This window comes from Lactuca virosa, chromosome 4 (assembly GCF_052849685.1).
Source record: "Lactuca virosa cultivar CGN04683 chromosome 4, Lactuca_virosa_CGN04683_v6, whole genome shotgun sequence".
Taxonomy (NCBI): Eukaryota; Viridiplantae; Streptophyta; class Magnoliopsida; order Asterales; family Asteraceae; genus Lactuca; species Lactuca virosa.
In genome coordinates, this window is record NC_136429.1 from 302,567,692 (window position 1) to 302,586,420 (window position 18,729).

Consider the following 18,729-nt stretch of genomic DNA (forward strand, 5'->3'; position numbering starts at 1 on the left):
ATGAGGTCCATGAATGCGGCAGGAGCATTGGTGAGCCCGAAGGACATCACCACGAACTCGTAGTGACCATAACGCGTCCGAAAGGCATTCTTATGCATATCCTCCTCTCTGACCCTCATCTGATGATAGCCGGAACGCAAATCAATCTTGGAGAACCAAGATGCTCCTTACAGTTGGTCAAAGAGATCATCAATCCTCGGGAGTGGGTAACGGTTCTTTACCGTTACTTTATTCAGCTCCCGGTAATCTATACACATCCGATGCGACCCATCCTACTTCTTCGCAAACAGAATCGGGGCTCCCCAGGGTGAAGTGCTCGGTCTAATGAATCCCTTGTCTAATAGCTCCTGCAGATGTGTAGACAACTCCTACATCTCAGGAGGAGCCAACCGATACGGTGCCTTGGCTACCGGAGCCGCACCAGGGACTAGGTCGATCCTGAACTCCACTTGCCTCTCCGGAGGTATCCCAGGCAGCTCCTCTGGGAATACATCCGTGAACTCTCGTACTATTGGCACATCGCCCACCGTCACCTTACCCGCCTCCCGGGTATCCATAACATAGGCGACATATCCTGCGCAGCCCTGCTGAAGGTAGCGCCTAGCCCTCGCTGCCGAACATAAAGCTGGTCCTCGTTGTGGCCTCTCGCCTTGAATCACCAGCTCTCCCCCACTTGGGGTCCTGACCCACACCAACTGCTGCACATAGTCAATCACCGCCCCATTGGGGCTTAGCCAATCCATACCGATAATAACCTTGTTCCCCCACAAAGGTATCGGAACCAAGTCTACCAAGTAACGCTCCTCGAACAATCTCAAAACACAGTCCCTGAAGACCTCTGATGCTCGCACTGACCGGTCGGTCGCGATCTCGACTTCTAGAGGGCAATCCAACATGCCCGAGGACTCAGGAAACTTCTTGCTAAGCGCAAGAGAGACAAACGATCGGGTAGCACCCGCGTCAAACAACACCTGAAATGGGATACCGTTCACATGGAACGATCCTAAACAAAGCATACATATATCATATCAAAATCACAACGACATAACATAAAAGAGCAAAGAGAAGAAATCATACTCGTCACCACATCGGGTGCGGCGCGTGCCTCCTCGGCTGTCAGCTGAAACGCTCGGCTCCGCACCACTAGAGCCTCCGCCTTGACCTTCTGGCCATCCGCAACTCGTGATGTCACTGGAGTCAGCGCCTCTCCTGGCGCTACTGCTGATGCTACTGACAACCTAGGACAGTTAGCCTTCTTATGGCCCCTCTGATTGCAATGAAAGCAAATCAGGTCTGATGTCTGAACCGTGGGGGCAGGGGCAGTACAATCCCTGCCAAAATGCCCAGTCTTGCTGCACTTATAGCAGCCCGATCCCGACCCAGTGCGGCAAACTCCCTCATGTGATCGACCGCATTTCCCACAGCGGTCCCGACCCTGCTGGCCCTTCGACCTAGCGTCGAATCCCTTGGGTTTCTTCCCCGAAACCCCTGTAATCTGCTCAGACTCTAACTTCCTCTTCCTGAGGTGCTCCAAATCAATCTCTCTCTCCCGCGCCCTGGCAATCATGGACTCCAGGGTAGGCAGGCTGAATATCTGACATGCTCCCGAATGTCGGCTCTCAACATATCATGATAGCGGGTCTTCCGCATCTCCTCATCCCTTGCATACCGAGGTACCAACAAGGCCCTCTCCCGGAACTTGGCGGTGATCTCCGCCACAGTCTCTGTAGTCTGTCTCATATCCAGAAACTCCCTGACCACTGCTGAAGCTCCACAGTTGGCGCAAACTCGGCCCTGAACCTGGCCATAAAATCTGACCAAGTCATAGCCTCAATGGCTGGGGCCCCCAACGAATCCCCGACTAACTCCCACCAATCTCTGGCTCTATCCCTCAAACAACCTGCAGCAAACGGACCTTCGACCCTTCAGGGCAGAAGCTCGTCAACTGCGCAGACTCGATGTCTGCGATCCATCTCCTGGCAGCAATGGGGTCCTTCACCCCATGAAAGTCCGGCGCACCACTCCCTCTAAAGTCCTTGAAGGACAGTGTGCGCGCACTCGACTGGTTGGACGCCGAGTCCCTCCTGAATGCCTGGAGGCGATCCTCCATCAACTCAATAATCCCTTCCTTGATCGACCTGAAGATGATTGGGGTCGACTCAAGGATGCCTCTTGTGATTTCAGACGCGATGAACTTGCGTAGCCCGTCATCAACCTGCTCGGATCCTGCACCCGAGCCTGATCCTGATCCGGATCCTGAACCTCCTGCTCCATGTCGTGTGGTCACCATGCTGAAAATAAGCACATAAACGTCAGGATCATACATACTCCCGAGAGGTCTCACACACTATCCAAGTTTCCTAGTTCCATCTCGGCCCTCCTTGACTCGAGTACGGATCCTCTGCTTCCAGTAGTACGGGCCCATACTACCTTCCACATCTATCCGTACTTTCCTCAAGGATTGCTTCAACTTCACCAAGTCCCTTTACCAATACCCCTTTCCACCAACCTCATCCTAGGCTTTCCTAGGGCACCCTCCGACCTACTCTCCGCCATCAGCTGCACTAGGAGTCCCTACCACCTTCCCCTAACTAGCTTGCGAATACTGTTACATATCCGTTCACTAATTAGTTAAAGTTAGCCAGGACCCCTATAGCACAAAGCAAGCAGCATTCGTGCGTTGAGTAACCACATCAAGCATAACCTAATCAGGCCATCCTACCGTTGACTAAACGGTCCTATCATACAGCTCATACAACAGGCATTCAAGGCACCCTTCCTAGATCCTTATCCCTATTCTAGCATGCAGTTCTCAGAATCATACATCATATAACATAACATAACAAGTATGGGTATCTTGGGGAAAACTTACTTGAGCTCGGCCGGTCGCACGCATCACACACCTTGTTCTTTCTCAAAATTCTTTAACTTAAATTTTAGAAAACTGTTTTCTTTGTGAAAAATATTTTAATTCCTCGGTTTGAGTCTAGACACCCACGAGGGTGTGTCCGAATCCCTCAAACCAAGGCTCTGATACCAACTTGTAACATCCCAAATTTAGGGGCCAAAAATTTCATTTTTAGTTAAGTAATTCATAAAACAATTCACCAAAACATTGTCAACATTACATCAACTTATAAAATCCATACTCTCGTGTCTCAAAACCATATCATCAGAAGTAATGAAAATCAGAGTACAATCCCAGAACTCAATGCGGAAACCATGTGTGTGTATGATGTGCTGCTACACCGCCGGCTCCTTCCCCTTTGACGAAGAGGTACCTAAAACCAAAACTAAAACTGTAAGCATGAAGCTTAGTGAGTTCCCCCATCATACTCATACCAAAATAATACATGACCCTCGGTATCTTTCAACCGGTAACTATCAAGCGTAACCGGGAGCTGGACTCCCCCTTGGTATTTTTCAACCGGTAACCGGGAACTACCCTCCCCTTCGGTATCTTTCAACCGTGAACTGGGAACTAACCTCCCCTTCGGTATCTCTCAACCGGTAACTGGGACTATTTCACCCCTCATACTGCTAATACATAATAAGCATAGTAAGCATATCAATCATAATCATATCAATCACAGTAAGCATATCAAATATCAATCCCAGACAATTATCACAAAGACAATCATCTAACCAATACTCTTACTTGTGGGACGGCATTGTGGCCGTAGAACCACCCCTATTAGGAGAAGACACACCTCAAAGTCGTGTAGTGTCCGAACTGTCCTCGGCGTGAAAACTGACTCTCCTCAACTCCTCAATCCCTACACGATAACCCCATCCAAGTTATCAACTTGTACTTGCAACCCTAACCAGGGTCAGCTCAAATCCGGTCAAAGTCAACTTTGGTCAAAGTCAACATCCAGTTGACTTGACTCGCCGAGTTGGTCTACCAACTCGTTGAGTCCATACTTCTCTAACCCAAACCAATCCCCGTCCCTACTCGTCGAGTCTAGCGAGAACTCGACAGGTTCTTCTTTAATCATACCATCGGGACCATCTTCATCCGACTCGCCGAGTTCGACCTTGAACTCGTCGAGTTCATCTCCCTCATAAGAATGTGTCAAGTCTATGACTCACCGAGTTGTATGAACAACTTGTCGAGTCCATCTTTAAAGATTTGAAGATTGCCTTGGACTCGCCGAGTTTGCTCAAACACTCGTCGAGTCCCATGATTCCCAGGCCCCTTATGAGCCTAAACAACTGAGGGACTTTCCGGCCTATCATCTGGTCCTTCAACAGAAAGGATCTGGTGGTCATTACACCCCGACTCGCCGAGTCCCAAGAACGGCTCGTCGAGTCCATCCTTGACCATTACTATACAGTCGATTTAAATGGGTCTTAACACACCAAAACCATAGAGTTTGCCTCCTAATGTCCATTTTACACGTAAAGTTCCAAACTTGGTGCACATACATGGGGTCTTTGGCTCAAAAAGCCATAAAAGGTGCTCTTCAAGATGCATGGGGCTCTCATGGCCATAGAGTTGGCACCTTTATGCCATGAGACCCCTCCAATGGCCCGGATCTGAAGTCAAAACTCCATATAACCTCTCAAAATCCGAAAATGGCTTAGAAAGCCCTAAATATACCCAAAATCCAAGCCCTAAAGGTGAATAAACACATGGAAGATCAAGACAGGAGCTTTTTACCTCAAATGAGTTGGAAATGGAACAAAATCTCTGAATCTCCAAGCTCCAACTTGAACTCCCAAGCTCCTTTCCTCTTCTCAAGCTTCAAAATCCACCAAAATGTACCAAAATGGCCTTAGAAAACTCAAACAAGGCTAGGGTTTCGATATGATGTCTTCTGGGAGTAAATGGGACGATGGAGGGTGAGATAAGTTGTTTAAATAGGGTGAAAACCCTCAAATTTAGGGTTTTATTCTAACAACACCTACTCGCCGAGTCGGTCTCCCGGCTCGTCGAGTAGGTCACTTAAACTCCCCGCGGATCACGACTGTACTCGACGAGTTGGGCCACCAACTCGTTGAGTCCCAGAGGAAAATACATGAAATTCTTGAATTAAAATACGTACCAGGAATCAGGTGTTACAGAGGCATCTTTCTCTAAAAGATACAAGGGGAAAGTGACGATAAGCCTCCTATACGATCATGAATCGAATAATTTCGAGCAAGATATATCTTAATCCTACAACGATAATAGAGACTTACAATGATAGATACTAACATAAACAAGGAATTGCAATTCTTTCATTTGTGAGGGTTAGTACTACTTATCTAGTGTTACAGAATCATAAAATACTCCTATAGTATTTTAACTATGTGTTTTCATTAGTATAGGATTTGGTGAGTTTTAGACTTATCGCACACCACAGTCACTCCCAAACACATGTTGGTCATATCTCGGACAAATATAGTTGATCAGGTTATATTGGCCCCACATATGACTACATAACTATCCAGGTTTAAACGTAATGTCCAACTCGCCCTAAATACTTTTATGTAGTTCTTACTATGTTATAGCTTTTTGTACGTATGTATACTTGTATACTTCTTGTAAAAATACTTGTATTTTTAAAGTATACTTTTAGTTTAAGAGCACTTCGGCCTCTTTTGTGTTTATAGTTGTATACCATGTAAGGTTCGGTATACTTAGTTCACTATAAACAATAGCTCTGATACCAATCTGTCACATCCCTAAACCGAAACGGCAGAAACGTTCGGGGGTGGAGGACGTCATGTATAGTATCACAACAATTGCATCATAGTAATCAAAGTAAACACAACCATCACATTGAATAAGTAAAATATTTACATTTGTTTGATTCATATTTATATACATCAAAAGTATAACAAAATATAAAAGAGGTGACTCTATATGCTCCGTCTTCTCAAAAGTCTGCCGAGGTACCTGCGTATTGATTTCCTGAGAATACAAGCAGTTTTAAAAGAGTATCAGCATTAAGCTGGTGAGTTCATAAGCATGTTTTTGTAAGGAAAATCCCTAGCTTAAGGAAAATCCCTAAGTGAATTAAGGTTTACAAGGTTAAACCTTAAGGATTCCAAACTATAAATATGATCCCTAGCTTGCTAAAATCGCCCCCCTATGAGTCTAAGAGAAATATAACCGATTTTATGTCTCCTTACTTTTCTCTCAAATTCCTCCTCTTGTTCTTGGTTTGTTATAAGACATTTGAGGCATCACACTTTAGGTGTTAGGCTCTTGAAAGACCAATTCCTACAAGCTACAACAAAGAGGTAATCTTCTAACTTACTTTTATGATTCATATGTCAAATTGTATGCTAGTTGTAGGCTTCATGCTTTGGAAATTGTTGTTGCATGTATAACTAGGGAAAACTTAGATCCAAAGCTATTGGGGTTGTATTTGCACCATAGGAGTGTTATAGTACCTAAAACCCAACATTTAAGGCTTATGGTTAGGTTATCGCTTAGGTCTTATGGCTCATGGCTTATGACTTATGAATCAGGGCTTAGGGATTAAAGATTAGGGCTTAAGGTTTATGGCTTATGGCTTAGGTATTAGGGTTTATGCTTAGGGATTAGGGCTGATGGCTTATGGATTAGGCCTTATTTCTTATGACTTAGTGGTTAAAGGCTTGTGGCTTAGGGCGTATGATTTATAGCTCATGGCTTAATGCTTAAGGCTCATGTCTTAGGGCTTATGTCCCACAACTTAATGATTAACACTTATGGACTAGAGTTTAAGGCTTAGGGTTTAGGATTATGGTGTATTCCCCATGGTTTATAACTCAAGGAATATGGCTTAAGGCTCATAGATTATGGCTTATAGCTCAAGGTTTAATGCTTAGTGTTCAGGACTTATGATGTAAGGCATTGGGCTTAGGAATAAGGCTTATGGCTTGTGGCCTATGGCTTGTGGATTAATGTATAAGTATTATAAGTTAGGGAGTAATGCTCAGGGATTAGGGTATATGGTTTATATCTTATGTATGAATGCTTAAGTATTATAACTTAGGGCTTAAAGCCCATTTCCACAAGCCCACACCGACGGCTACCCCACCCCACCTCTACACATCCACCCTACATCTACCTACATATCCGTTCAACTACCCCCCACCTATACCCATACCCCTTTATTTCCCTACATCCACACCCACACTCTTACGGCTACCCACCCTCATCCCATTTAACCTACACCACCCACCCACTTATACATATAACTACCCCACACCCACCCCACCCCTAACCTTACACATATACCTACATGCTCACCCAACCCACCCCACATTTACCCACCCACTAAACCTCACCTCGATAACTACATCCATAACTATATGTACATTACCACAGACCCACACTGACGCCTACTCCAACCCACCTCTAACTAACCTCACACTTCCACACAACAAAACCTACCCCCACACCACCTGCCATTCTCCCCATACACATACACACATCCAAACCTATATATCCTCCATACCCTTACACCACGCAACCCATCCACCCACCCCTACACTCACATCCACACGTATAAGATTTGGAAACCACAAGACCGGTTTCTCAAAATCGCCTTTTGTGTCTTACACGAGTTGGAAATGAATTTACCGGTTTAAACACATATAAGATTTGGAAACCACGAGGCCCGCCATAAGAATTATTCAAAGGTTAGATTAAAATTTCATTATGGACCAAACTAAAGGGTACAAAACTGTAATTTTCTCATACAAATATGAATTAACTATATATATTAGTTAAAACACATATCTTCAAATTTTAGAATTCAAAACTTAAAAAAAATATAATTCAAAATGTTTTAAAATTTTTATAATCATTTTTTCCAAAAAGTTTGAAAAAACCCGCTACTGTCTCCCACCCATTGATTTTTTTCATTTAATAAAAAATCAGCCCACGACGTCTCGACTGCTGGGCTTTCGCTCTCAACAGAGCCTCTTAAACCGTAACGCTAACCCTATCTCTTTCATTATCCGTTCGCTGTCTTCTTCTTTCAATCTAATTATACTTATGTTTGGTGAAGAAGGTTGAATTCATTATACAATTGTGTGTTTGGAGGGAAGGTGGCGCATGTAAGCGAATCGATATGTCAATCCCAAGTCTATCTATGCTCTGCAATTAGACAAAGTAGTAAGACCCCAGATCTATGAAGCAGTACGAGCACCACCATTCTAAATTTTAGTACATCGACTCTGCTTCCACTTTTTGCTTCTCATTTGGTGGAAATTCAATATGGCTAATTGATTTCGTTTTGGTTCTTCAGGTACGTATCTCTCCCTCCCTCACACAACCAACACCGGTAAATCTATATAGCTTCACACGCTTCCGAGGAGCCAACTTCTCATTCACGATCTCCCGTTTTCTACTTCAACATCACATGTATAAGCTCTTTTAGGTATGTTTCTCTCCTATCTCAGACAACCATCACCGGTAAATTGAAAACCCTAAATGTTCTGGTTATGGAATCTGCCAAATCAACCTCAAAGTCTATAGTTTTCTTCACATAAGTTTTTCCCCCTTTGTCGCAAAACCAACACTGGTAAATTTGGAGTCTGGAGGCTATGGATGATTTGGAGTATTTACTTAATGATTTTATGGTTTCATGACTGTTTGAGACAAACATTCCATATAACAGGTTTTTTCCATCAATCTTGATTCAAAAGTCTTTAAAAAAATTGTTTCTGATATGTTGCTGTGAGATTTTTAGGAATTAGGGAAGGAGGAACTTCCCCCTCTTGACTTGTGTTTCTGTAACTGATATAAAAAGGCTAAGTGCTTCAACTATAACATTTTAATTTGTGTATAGTTAAAGAAAAAAAGTATAGTTTTAATAAAATATGTTGTGTGTACAAACTCAAAACTTGGTGGGGAGGCTATTGATTTTATGTATACAATTGCAACGAGGAAAATTATGGAGTTTCTTGGTATGGACTAATGAAGGGTATGATGGTAAATTGTTGTTTTAGCCATTTCTTCAACAAATATTATCACATGTGGGTTGATCTGTTTCTTATCTCTAACTAAATTGCAGAAGTGAAGTGTCATTTATACAAATTTTGTGTTAAAATGTTGGTTCATTTTGTTGTGTTTTGAATTAAATTAAAACATGAAATGGTTTATCTTCTTACATCAAGATTCCTGGTAGCCTATTGGTTTTGATCCATGCTTGTGAATGCCAAATATGGGTGAGTTGTCTATTGTTTGTTGTATTGGAGTCCGTTATATGTTTTTGATAGTATGACAAATTGTTTTTGAGAGCTTGAAAGCATGGAATAGTTCAGTGAAAGCAATCAAATGTGAAATTAAAATAGACGATGTTCAAAAAGTTATGAATGATACAGGAGAAGCAAAAGTATACCAAAATGTGAGTTTTTATTCCATGTTTTTTTTATTAAACTAAATGTTTATACACTACAAACTATACTCATTCTTGATGATCTTTGGGAATTATACCGGGAATGGAGTTCATATGGAGTTGGAGTTCCACTTGTGTTGAATGAAAGAAACTATGTTGCTCAATACTATTAGCCCTTTATCTATTTGCCATTCAAGGTTTACATAGACTCATCAACACCTCTCATAACCTCAAGGTGATGGTTGCACGAAAGAGAGGTGAGAGAACACAAGTGTCACTATATGTATATGGTCACACTTTTTTGGTGTGACCATAGCCCATTTTTGTACTAGTGGCACTAAATGATAGAGTGTTCATTTGTTTCTGCAAAAGTTTTTATTTTAAATTAGGTTATTTTTCATTCCTAAGTAATAAATACTTCTTGTTTTATTTTATGGTATAAATCTTATTTGATTTTTTCTTATTTTTGTTTTTATATTATCGTACAAAAATAATTGGGAATTAATTTGAAAATTAATTATCCATTTGTAGCTATTTAGCTTTACAACGAAAATATTTCTTTAAAATTTTCCACAACAATCCGTTGGAGAATTTCCTACAACTATTTCTATGAAAATACTTCCATGGATTTTTCTAGGGAAATACGTCTATGGGTTATGCTATTGAAACGTGACAACGGATTTAGCTAGGGAGTCATCACCATAGATTTAGTTAGGGAGTCGTCACAACGGATTTAGCTAGGGAGTCGCCACAACGAATTTAGATAGGGAGTCATCACCACAGAGTTAGCTAGGGAGTCATCACAACCGATGTTGTTAGGGATTCATCACCATGGATTTTGCTAATGATTCATCACCACGGATTTTGTTAGAGATTCATCACCACAGATTGTGCTAAGGATCCACTACAACGGAATTTGTGATGGAAGAACTACCACGAAATTCGCAACGGAATCCTACTACGGAATACACAACGGAATACAATCTACAACGAATTTCATTCCATTGTCACATTTGCGACGAAATTAGTATTTCCGTTGCAACACCTTCGCTACGGGGTTTTTTGGGACAAAACTTTTCCGTTGCAAATTCCGTAGCTATTCGTCTTTTACAATGAAATTTCAGCTTTTTGCAACGGATTCATTCCCTAGTAAAATTGCGTTTCTCTTCTAGTGCAACATTTTCGTTCTAGACTAAACGGAAATGCACTATGTCTTTGGTATAGAGTATCCGGGTTCAATTTCGTTCCTAATCACTTTCTTGTTGCTTTGATTTTTAATGTGCTGATGTGGCAAGTTTTGGCAGCATGCCATGTTAGCAAATCAATCCACGTAGAGTACCTTGTCAATAAATACCACATAGGTATCTCATGACATACTAACCTGATAAAAGTGGAAAAGTAAAACGTCCACTCAAAAACAATGGCTTTTACATAACAAAAAAAGAAAAAAAATTGGGGCCAAATTATAATTGAATTGTAAATATAATGGTTTTTATGATATTAACCTTTTACATAAAAGTTTGAGATAAGTTACTTCATCGTTACAAAATAAACACACTTTCTCAAACACTTAAAAGTCCTTTATCATTTTATTACATATAACACACTTTCTCAAACACTTAAAAGTCCTTTATCATTTTATTACATTTTGGTACCGAATAAACAAAATCCATCTTTTTTTTAACTTTATTTTAACACCACATAAACTAATAAGTAACTTTTTTTAATAGATAAGTTGTTGGATATAAACAATCTTAGATGCTATCTAAAGCCTTTTAATGTAAAAAATGAATAGATTTTTTTTATGATAAAATTTACTATTGGCCATGTTTGATGTGTTAGCTAAAAAGCTAGTTTTTAACTTATAGGCTAACATATCATTAATCAATTTGAAAACTTTGAAAAATAAACCTTTGAAAATTGTTGACAGTGAAAACTTTTTTTTTATTGTTTTGTAATTAGTTCTTCGATTTAACTCCTCCCTTCACCTGCAAGTGATCCCTTCAATGGTATTTATAGAGTAAAATGTTTTTTGGTGAAAATATCAGGCCAACACCACCATTACAAATCTCTAGAACATCTCTGCTAATCACCTCTGACGAAATAATCTCTGAAGAACACCACCACAACAAAAGCCTAAAATAGATTAAAGACAAGGGTTGAAGGCGAAATCTTCGGTGAAGGGGCTCTCGTGGATTTTTTTGTGTGCATTGTCGGCGATCTTCATTGTCGTCTTCACCATAATCATCTTTTTGAATGGAATTAGGATGAATAACGATGAGACAGGGGAAGTCTTTTGGGTCGAAAAGGGGAAAAAGAGCACGATGCTGCTCAAAGACCTTCCCTACAAACCTTCATCTTAATCCTCAGTCATGAAAGTTTTTGATGTTCTTCATCCTCTTCAAGCCGCAAGGTCATGAAAGTAGGGTTCTGGCTCTTTAGGTTGTATTGGAAAGGGAGTATTTTTGCTTCCGTTTGTGAGGATGGATTTACATCGACATATAAAAGGTTTGGCACAGCAAAATGGGTTGCCGGCGAGGGAAGAAGAAGCATGTGAGCAGGGACATCACATTTACAGAGTTTTTAGATGAAGTCATATGGGGCAATTTTGTCAATTAACAATAATTAACAATAAAATTATGTGGATAAAAGCTATGCATATTGTCCATTACTAGTTAGAATTTTTTTTTGTATTGGTTCTTTGACAATTTTTTTAATTAGATTTTAGTGACCGGTTAACTTTAAACTTTTTATATTCTATTTTTATTGTTAAACAACTTTTATTCAAAATAATATAAGTTTATGTATTTTTTTATCATTACTGTCGATATCTATTATTTAATTTTTAAATTATTAAATTCTAGCACCAGACCATAAATATTTTATACTTAGGTGCATAATGTAAATCAATCTTTACCAAATTAATTAGTTGCCGGTGGATACAAATATTGTTATGTTACAAGACTAATATGAAAATAAGATATGTAAAATAAGATACATAAAAAAGATACTAGCATTTAATTATTATTAATAATTTATAATAAATATAAGTGATAAAGATATAAAAAAAATGTATAAAATGAAACGAAAAATAAAAAATATCAATAATAATGTTATAAAATTATATAAATTAAATAAAAAATATAATAAATGTTTATTACAAATTTTATTCAAGTTTGTTTTCAACAAGATATATATTTCATCATGTTATATCATTATATATACAATTAAAAGTATCTATATGCTCCTAATTTCTTCATTTCCTAAAAAGAGGGAGTCCTTTCACCACCATTCGTCATATCCATTCAAGAATCGCCTTTGATATATGCTGGTCGGTGTTCGTCTACTTCCACTCCATAAACATTAATGTAACGTCCCAGATTTTCAACCCAAAATTTTCATTTTTATTAATTAAAATATATCAAATTACATCCAAGTATAATTCTCTTATACGAAAACATGAATACGAATGCGCGTGTGTACAGTCGAACCTTGTTCTTTCACGAACTAATGGAGTGCCTGAACAATATTTGTAACAAATGGGTAAGCGTTAGGCTTAGTGAGTTCCCCAAGATACCATATACCACAATACATATACATACGTACAAATGGGCCTCGCCCAATTACCTAATGGGCCCCACCCTAACTACTTAATCGGCCCCACCCAACATGCATAACGGGCCCCACCCAAACTACATGGCGGGCCTCGCCCGATATACATAACCATACATTGAGATACATATTAAGTTCTACATATACAGGCACATAGAAGGTATACTATCGTCTCTATTTTACTAACTCATATGTCCTAAAATACATGGATATATATTGTAACATATGATATTGTGAGATAACTCAACTGGACAATTACTCTGACGATTGACATATATTCCTCTTGTATAACAGGTAACGCGTCTAACAAATACTAACAGAGAATACTAAAGCTTATCAGTTTCTATGATGATTTGATAATGAAATTTTGATCTTTCGTTAATCCCAATGAATATTGAGAGTTCTATCAAATAAAGATCAGCCAGGCCGGACAGTTGGGAGACAGGATCATTTCATTGTATAGCCTTTCTAAAATCCAGCAACCAAGCCAACACGACCATTCTAGACACCTCTCCCAAAAGTTGTCGAATCAGCATTATAACTAGAATTACTGATAAATCTTAACTTAAAAGTGTAGCTTTTACAGATCTTAGCAAAAACCGGGTTTTATGGTGGCACAACTTCGATACCGAGCACTTCTGCTCCACCGGCTCTCAAAAGCCTCAGGGTCTTACTATAGAAGAATTCCTCAGACACTCGAAAGTAGATCTAGAGGTCGAAATTAGAGAGAGTTGTATGAGTAACGGGTATGAGAAATGAAAAAGCTTGATCCAGTCTTTATAGGCTGATTCGGGGTGTGAATCGTGCACATGGTCGGGTACATGCCACACACTTAATCGGGAGTGCTGACATGGCGTCGTCTGGGTGGTGACATGTGTCGGCATACCAGTGGAGTGTTAGTGCGAGCCGCGTGCTAGGTCTCTGCGCACCAGCTGCTCGTGAAAGTAACAGTTCTTCAAAATTTCATATATTCTTCATACGAGCTTCGTTTTCGACGTTCTTTGTATTCACACTTAGTTATTGACGAGATCTAAAACTTTCATTTAGACTCGATCAGCTAATTGTCGTTTTATCTCTAAATATATATTTTTATCATGCTTACACTATTAAAGCCCATATAAAAATCATGTCTCTATTTCGGTTTAGATTGTTTTTCCAAACAATCAACTGATCTCTATTTCGGTTTCTGTGTCGTACACTGTTGCACTGAAACTTCTAAAAATCATAACTTTGGTGCTGTTTGTTTTCTCTGAGATAAAATGTCTGCAGTCTGCGGACTAAACCTATAGACCTCTGCAGTAGAAAAGGTGGACCAAACGTCTGCGGTATGAAAAAGAAGATTGTTTGTTTTTTTAACATCTGCGTGCTACTAAAATAAACTAAAATCTAAATAAACTGGGTTTTTTTTAAACTTCAAAGTGATTTTTTAATATTTTTATGAATTTGTTATAAATAATTAACAAACCTAGATTAACTTTTATGTATGATTGTATAAAATGTGAAAATAAAAATGGTACGAATTAATGTATATATTTGATAAAAACCAACAATTTTGGTTGCAAAGTTATACATAAACATTGTCATTAGGAATCAAGAATATTTTAACAAATCTATATCAACTTCGATTTTTTCAATTAAATCAATTAAAAACGAATCATAAATATTTTCCCAAGAAATTGACGATACTGTATTAAATAATGTTTTATAAAATTTGGCACAAAAAATATAAGAATATATTATGATTTTTTTTCATATTTATATAAACAACTTCAACGACCAGTATTGTAATAAATCTTTATTTATAAATTTCCAAAAAATATTATGTTTGTGTTGTTGAACATTTTTTTTAAGTACTGTAACTTTTCTTTTCAAATTGTTTATCATTAATAAAATTGGAATAAATATAAATTAAAAAAAATAAAAAAAAGTAAAGATATATGTGTTTTTTAGGCTAAAAGATGTCTGAAGATGTTAAAAGACTATGGTCCACATCTCCACCAAGAAGAGGGCGCGCGCATGCATTTTTATGTCTGCAGTCTTCAAAAAAAACAAACAGTCTGCAAAGACTAAAGTCTGTGTGTGGTCTGTGTGGTGCAAAAAAAAAAGAGGTCAAGAAGACCTGCAGAAAAAAAAAACACCTTCATCTTATGAAGTCAGATTTGGATGTTCTCTATACGCACTCTCGGTTTTGCGATTACTACGAGTTTGGTCAAGACTATTAATTGTAAATAGTCATCTATCCAAAATGTTTATTTATATGACTGGTTGTTTATACTATAATAATATGAAAATGGGATGTTGCAATTAAGCAAAAATCAAACGTCATGAAACCGATTTTAGTTCTTTCGTTGTTGCTTACAACAACTATGTTCTTCAGATAGGAATCTACAAGAAAAGCTTTGTAGTTGAGCACGTTGTGTGCATACAACATATGGATAGACTAAAGGTTCATTTATGGCAATTTGAAGGGGCAATTGACAAAATAAATGAGATAGCATTTGGAATGCGTTCTCAAGGCTACCTTACAAGCAGAGTTCGATTCTATCATGATTTTTAATATTTTTCACGAACCTGATTACATGAACATGTATTTGTAACCGGATATGCTCAATTTAATCTTGATGGTGATACTTACAAGACGGATATTGGACTTCAACAATACGGATTAGGCTGTAGATAAATATTGTCGCTTCAAGGTTCAAAATTTTCGAATTAAGCAACCATCGATGTCAAAACTTAATTTGTACTCCAGTCAAGATTCGATTGCTTTCTTTATTTTGATTAATTAAAAAAGTATTGAAAGAATTCAATAACTTTGACTTGGTGTAAACAATTTTTTTCTAAATCAGTAGCATATTGACTAGACGAAGAATCTGGGAATGGATGCTTATAGATTGTCATAATCATGGTCAAGAATATTCATAAGTAAATTTACTAATCAACTTAATGATTCTATTATAACATGGTATACTATCGATTTCTTTGAAAGTGGCAGATAAACTAACATATATGTCAATGTTACCAGATGGAACATGTAAACCGAATCCACAAGGGTTTGAATACTACAACAACCACAATGATTCTTTATTGGAAAATGGTTACTTTTGTAACGTCTTTCATTTTGAAACTCGTTTAAACACTCATTTTAGTAAAGGTATATTGAAAGTTGTGAGTTCACGGATTTGCTCGGACAAGGTTTAAAAAATCAAACCTTGAATTAATCTAACGACCATGATTGCTAATAATAAGATTTCAGTCAAGTCTGGTAAAACAGTCAAACCTCGAAATTGATTAACTCAACAAAGTGCTCAAAATAGAATAATATTAAGTCTGAACAATGTGCAACAAATAAAAACAAGAAGAACGTTAGATAAATGATTCTTTTATTTGATGGAAGTGAAAAGATGCACACTGATAATGGTGATCCTAATTACAAAGGTTGATAACTCCTTATATATAAAAATGAGTTAATAAATGACAAAGAAAAAAGTGTGCATGGACTGAAGACGGCTTAGGATCAATAGCATGAACAATCGTTGCTATTGATCTTGTCTCCTGTACTATACTACAAGAAACATAGTAAAATAGAAAACAATACTTGTCATTTAAAAACGATTACAGATTCAAAAACACTTCTGATCATCAAAGAATCTTGGAAATGGTCTTCATCTCAGATTGTCTTTACTTCAGAATTCTCTTCTATCTCGGATAGGCTTGATCTCCGATTGCATAAGGATTACTTTTCATGTTCTAACAATTTCCCCCTAAGTGACCTTAGCAATCCCTGACTCTTCACTTGGCTTCCTCGAAGGCAAATAGATAAGCACTTTGGATCCAGCTTCTGAACTCGATGTACCATTGTAGATGCTCAATAAATTTATTCATGATATGTTTCGGAGATTCACTCTTGGCAGCACTAGTAATGAATTTTTTAAGACTCTTTCTTGGAACAATATGTTTGTCAAGAGCTCGAAAAAATTCTTTTCTATTTGTCCTTTTCTTCAAATAGACAAATCCGATCTCAGGTTCTTGAATAGGGCCTTCAACTAGAATATGTGCTTCTGGAAGATCAATGCTAATCTTCAACAAAAGATTTACTGTTCTGAACAAATGAGCAAACTCCTAATCGGTTCTGTAATATTCAGCTATGTAGCCCTTTAGAAATCTTAGAGTTGTTTTGAATGCTCCAATTCTTGATTTATTTGAATGTCTATTCTTAAGGTGAGCAACAATGGTGAGAATGTCGTTTGGACTCAAAGATGGAAAATCAACGTCAATGATTGTGATGGTGGTTTCTTTGTTTCGAGATACATAGTAACGACAGAGAAAACAGTTGATGTAACATCCCAAAATCACAATAAAATTTTTCATTTTCAAATCAAAAGAACCCATTGTTTTCAAACAAAACCCATGAAAAAACCAAGTATAAAATACAAATATCCCCAATATCAATATAACATAAATCCCAAAACATGTCATCGAAGGATGTGTACAATCACACCTTCACCTTGCTACGTTCATCTGAAGTACCTGAAAAAAATAAACTGAAATTGTAAGCCAAAGCCTATTGAGTTCCCCCCCCCCCCCCCCAAAGAACCATACACATCATATATAACATGTACAATCATGCATGCTAGGTCCAATCAGTCACCAGACTGGAATACATTCAGATCTAAAGCCATCGGGTTGGATTACCCCCGGCCCAATCCATCATCGGACTGGAATGCCACTATATAATGGGTCCAATCAGTCATCAGACTGGTATACCCTCGGGTCCCAGCCGTCGGGTTGGACTACCCCCGGTCTGTTGGCTCAAACACATAACAGTAAAGCCTCAACCCCAAGCCATACTATGTTGACATATGAAATAGATAAATATATAAACAATCAATAGGAAACAGACAAATCTACACATCACTACTGCATAGCACATCCTATATACTAGGATACATATGTAACAAATCACAACACCATAACGACATCCAATGTACCAAGATACAGATCTAAACACACATCATATATAACATGTACAATCATGCATGCTAGGTCCACTCAGTCTGGAATACATTCAGATCTAAAGCCATCGGGTTGGATTACCCCCGACCCAATCCATCATCGGACTGGAATACCACTATACAATGGGTCCAATCAGTCATCAGACTGGTATACCCTCGGGTCCCAGCCGTTGGGTTGGACTACCCCCGGTCTATTGGCTCACACACATAACAGTAAAGCCTCAACCCCAAGCCATACTATGTTGACATATGAAATAGATAAATATATAAACAATCAATAGGAAACAGACAAATCTACACATCACTACTGCATAGCACATCCTATATACCAGGATACATATGTAACAGATCACCACACTATAACAACATCCTATGTACCAAGATACAGATCTAACAGATCACTACAACATAACAACATCCTATATACCAGGATACAAATCTAACAGATCACTAAAGCATACTAACATCCTGTATAGCAAGGTACATAACCTAGTGGGCCGACATTGGTGCCTTTGACCTACAAGTAAAGTGAGGAAAAATCACCTCTCAGTCTGAAAAAATAGCTGAATAGGACACAACTCCAAATATTAGCTCTACTGGTCACCTATAAATGAAAAATGACCAAACTCAACTACAATTCAAAACACCCAAAATACCCCTAGGTCATACTTTGTCAAAATCTGGTAAAAGTTGAAAGTCAAAAAGTCAGTCGAGTTTACTTAGCTAAGTACGCCAAGCGTACTCAGCTTGTACGCTTAGCGTACTCAAGGTCCAAAATC

General features: G+C 38.4%; 1 long non-coding RNA gene across 4 annotated transcripts; it reads left to right on the top strand.

Annotated features, from left to right (window-relative positions):
- Nucleotides 1-7,850: 7,850 nt before the first annotated feature.
- Nucleotides 7,851-9,786, top strand: LOC145108435 (uncharacterized). Of its 4 annotated transcripts, none has more exons than XR_013708267.1 (3): nt 7,851-7,913; nt 7,992-8,122; nt 8,232-9,786. It is a non-coding gene; the product is annotated as an uncharacterized LOC145108435 (long non-coding RNA). The 4 variants fall into 4 exon arrangements; XR_013708268.1 differs by having other exon boundaries at nt 7,852-7,913; nt 7,995-8,122; XR_013708269.1 differs by lacking the exon at nt 7,851-7,913 and having other exon boundaries at nt 7,922-8,122; nt 8,232-9,332; nt 9,433-9,786.
- The last annotated feature ends 8,943 nt before the right edge of the window (nt 9,787-18,729 follow it).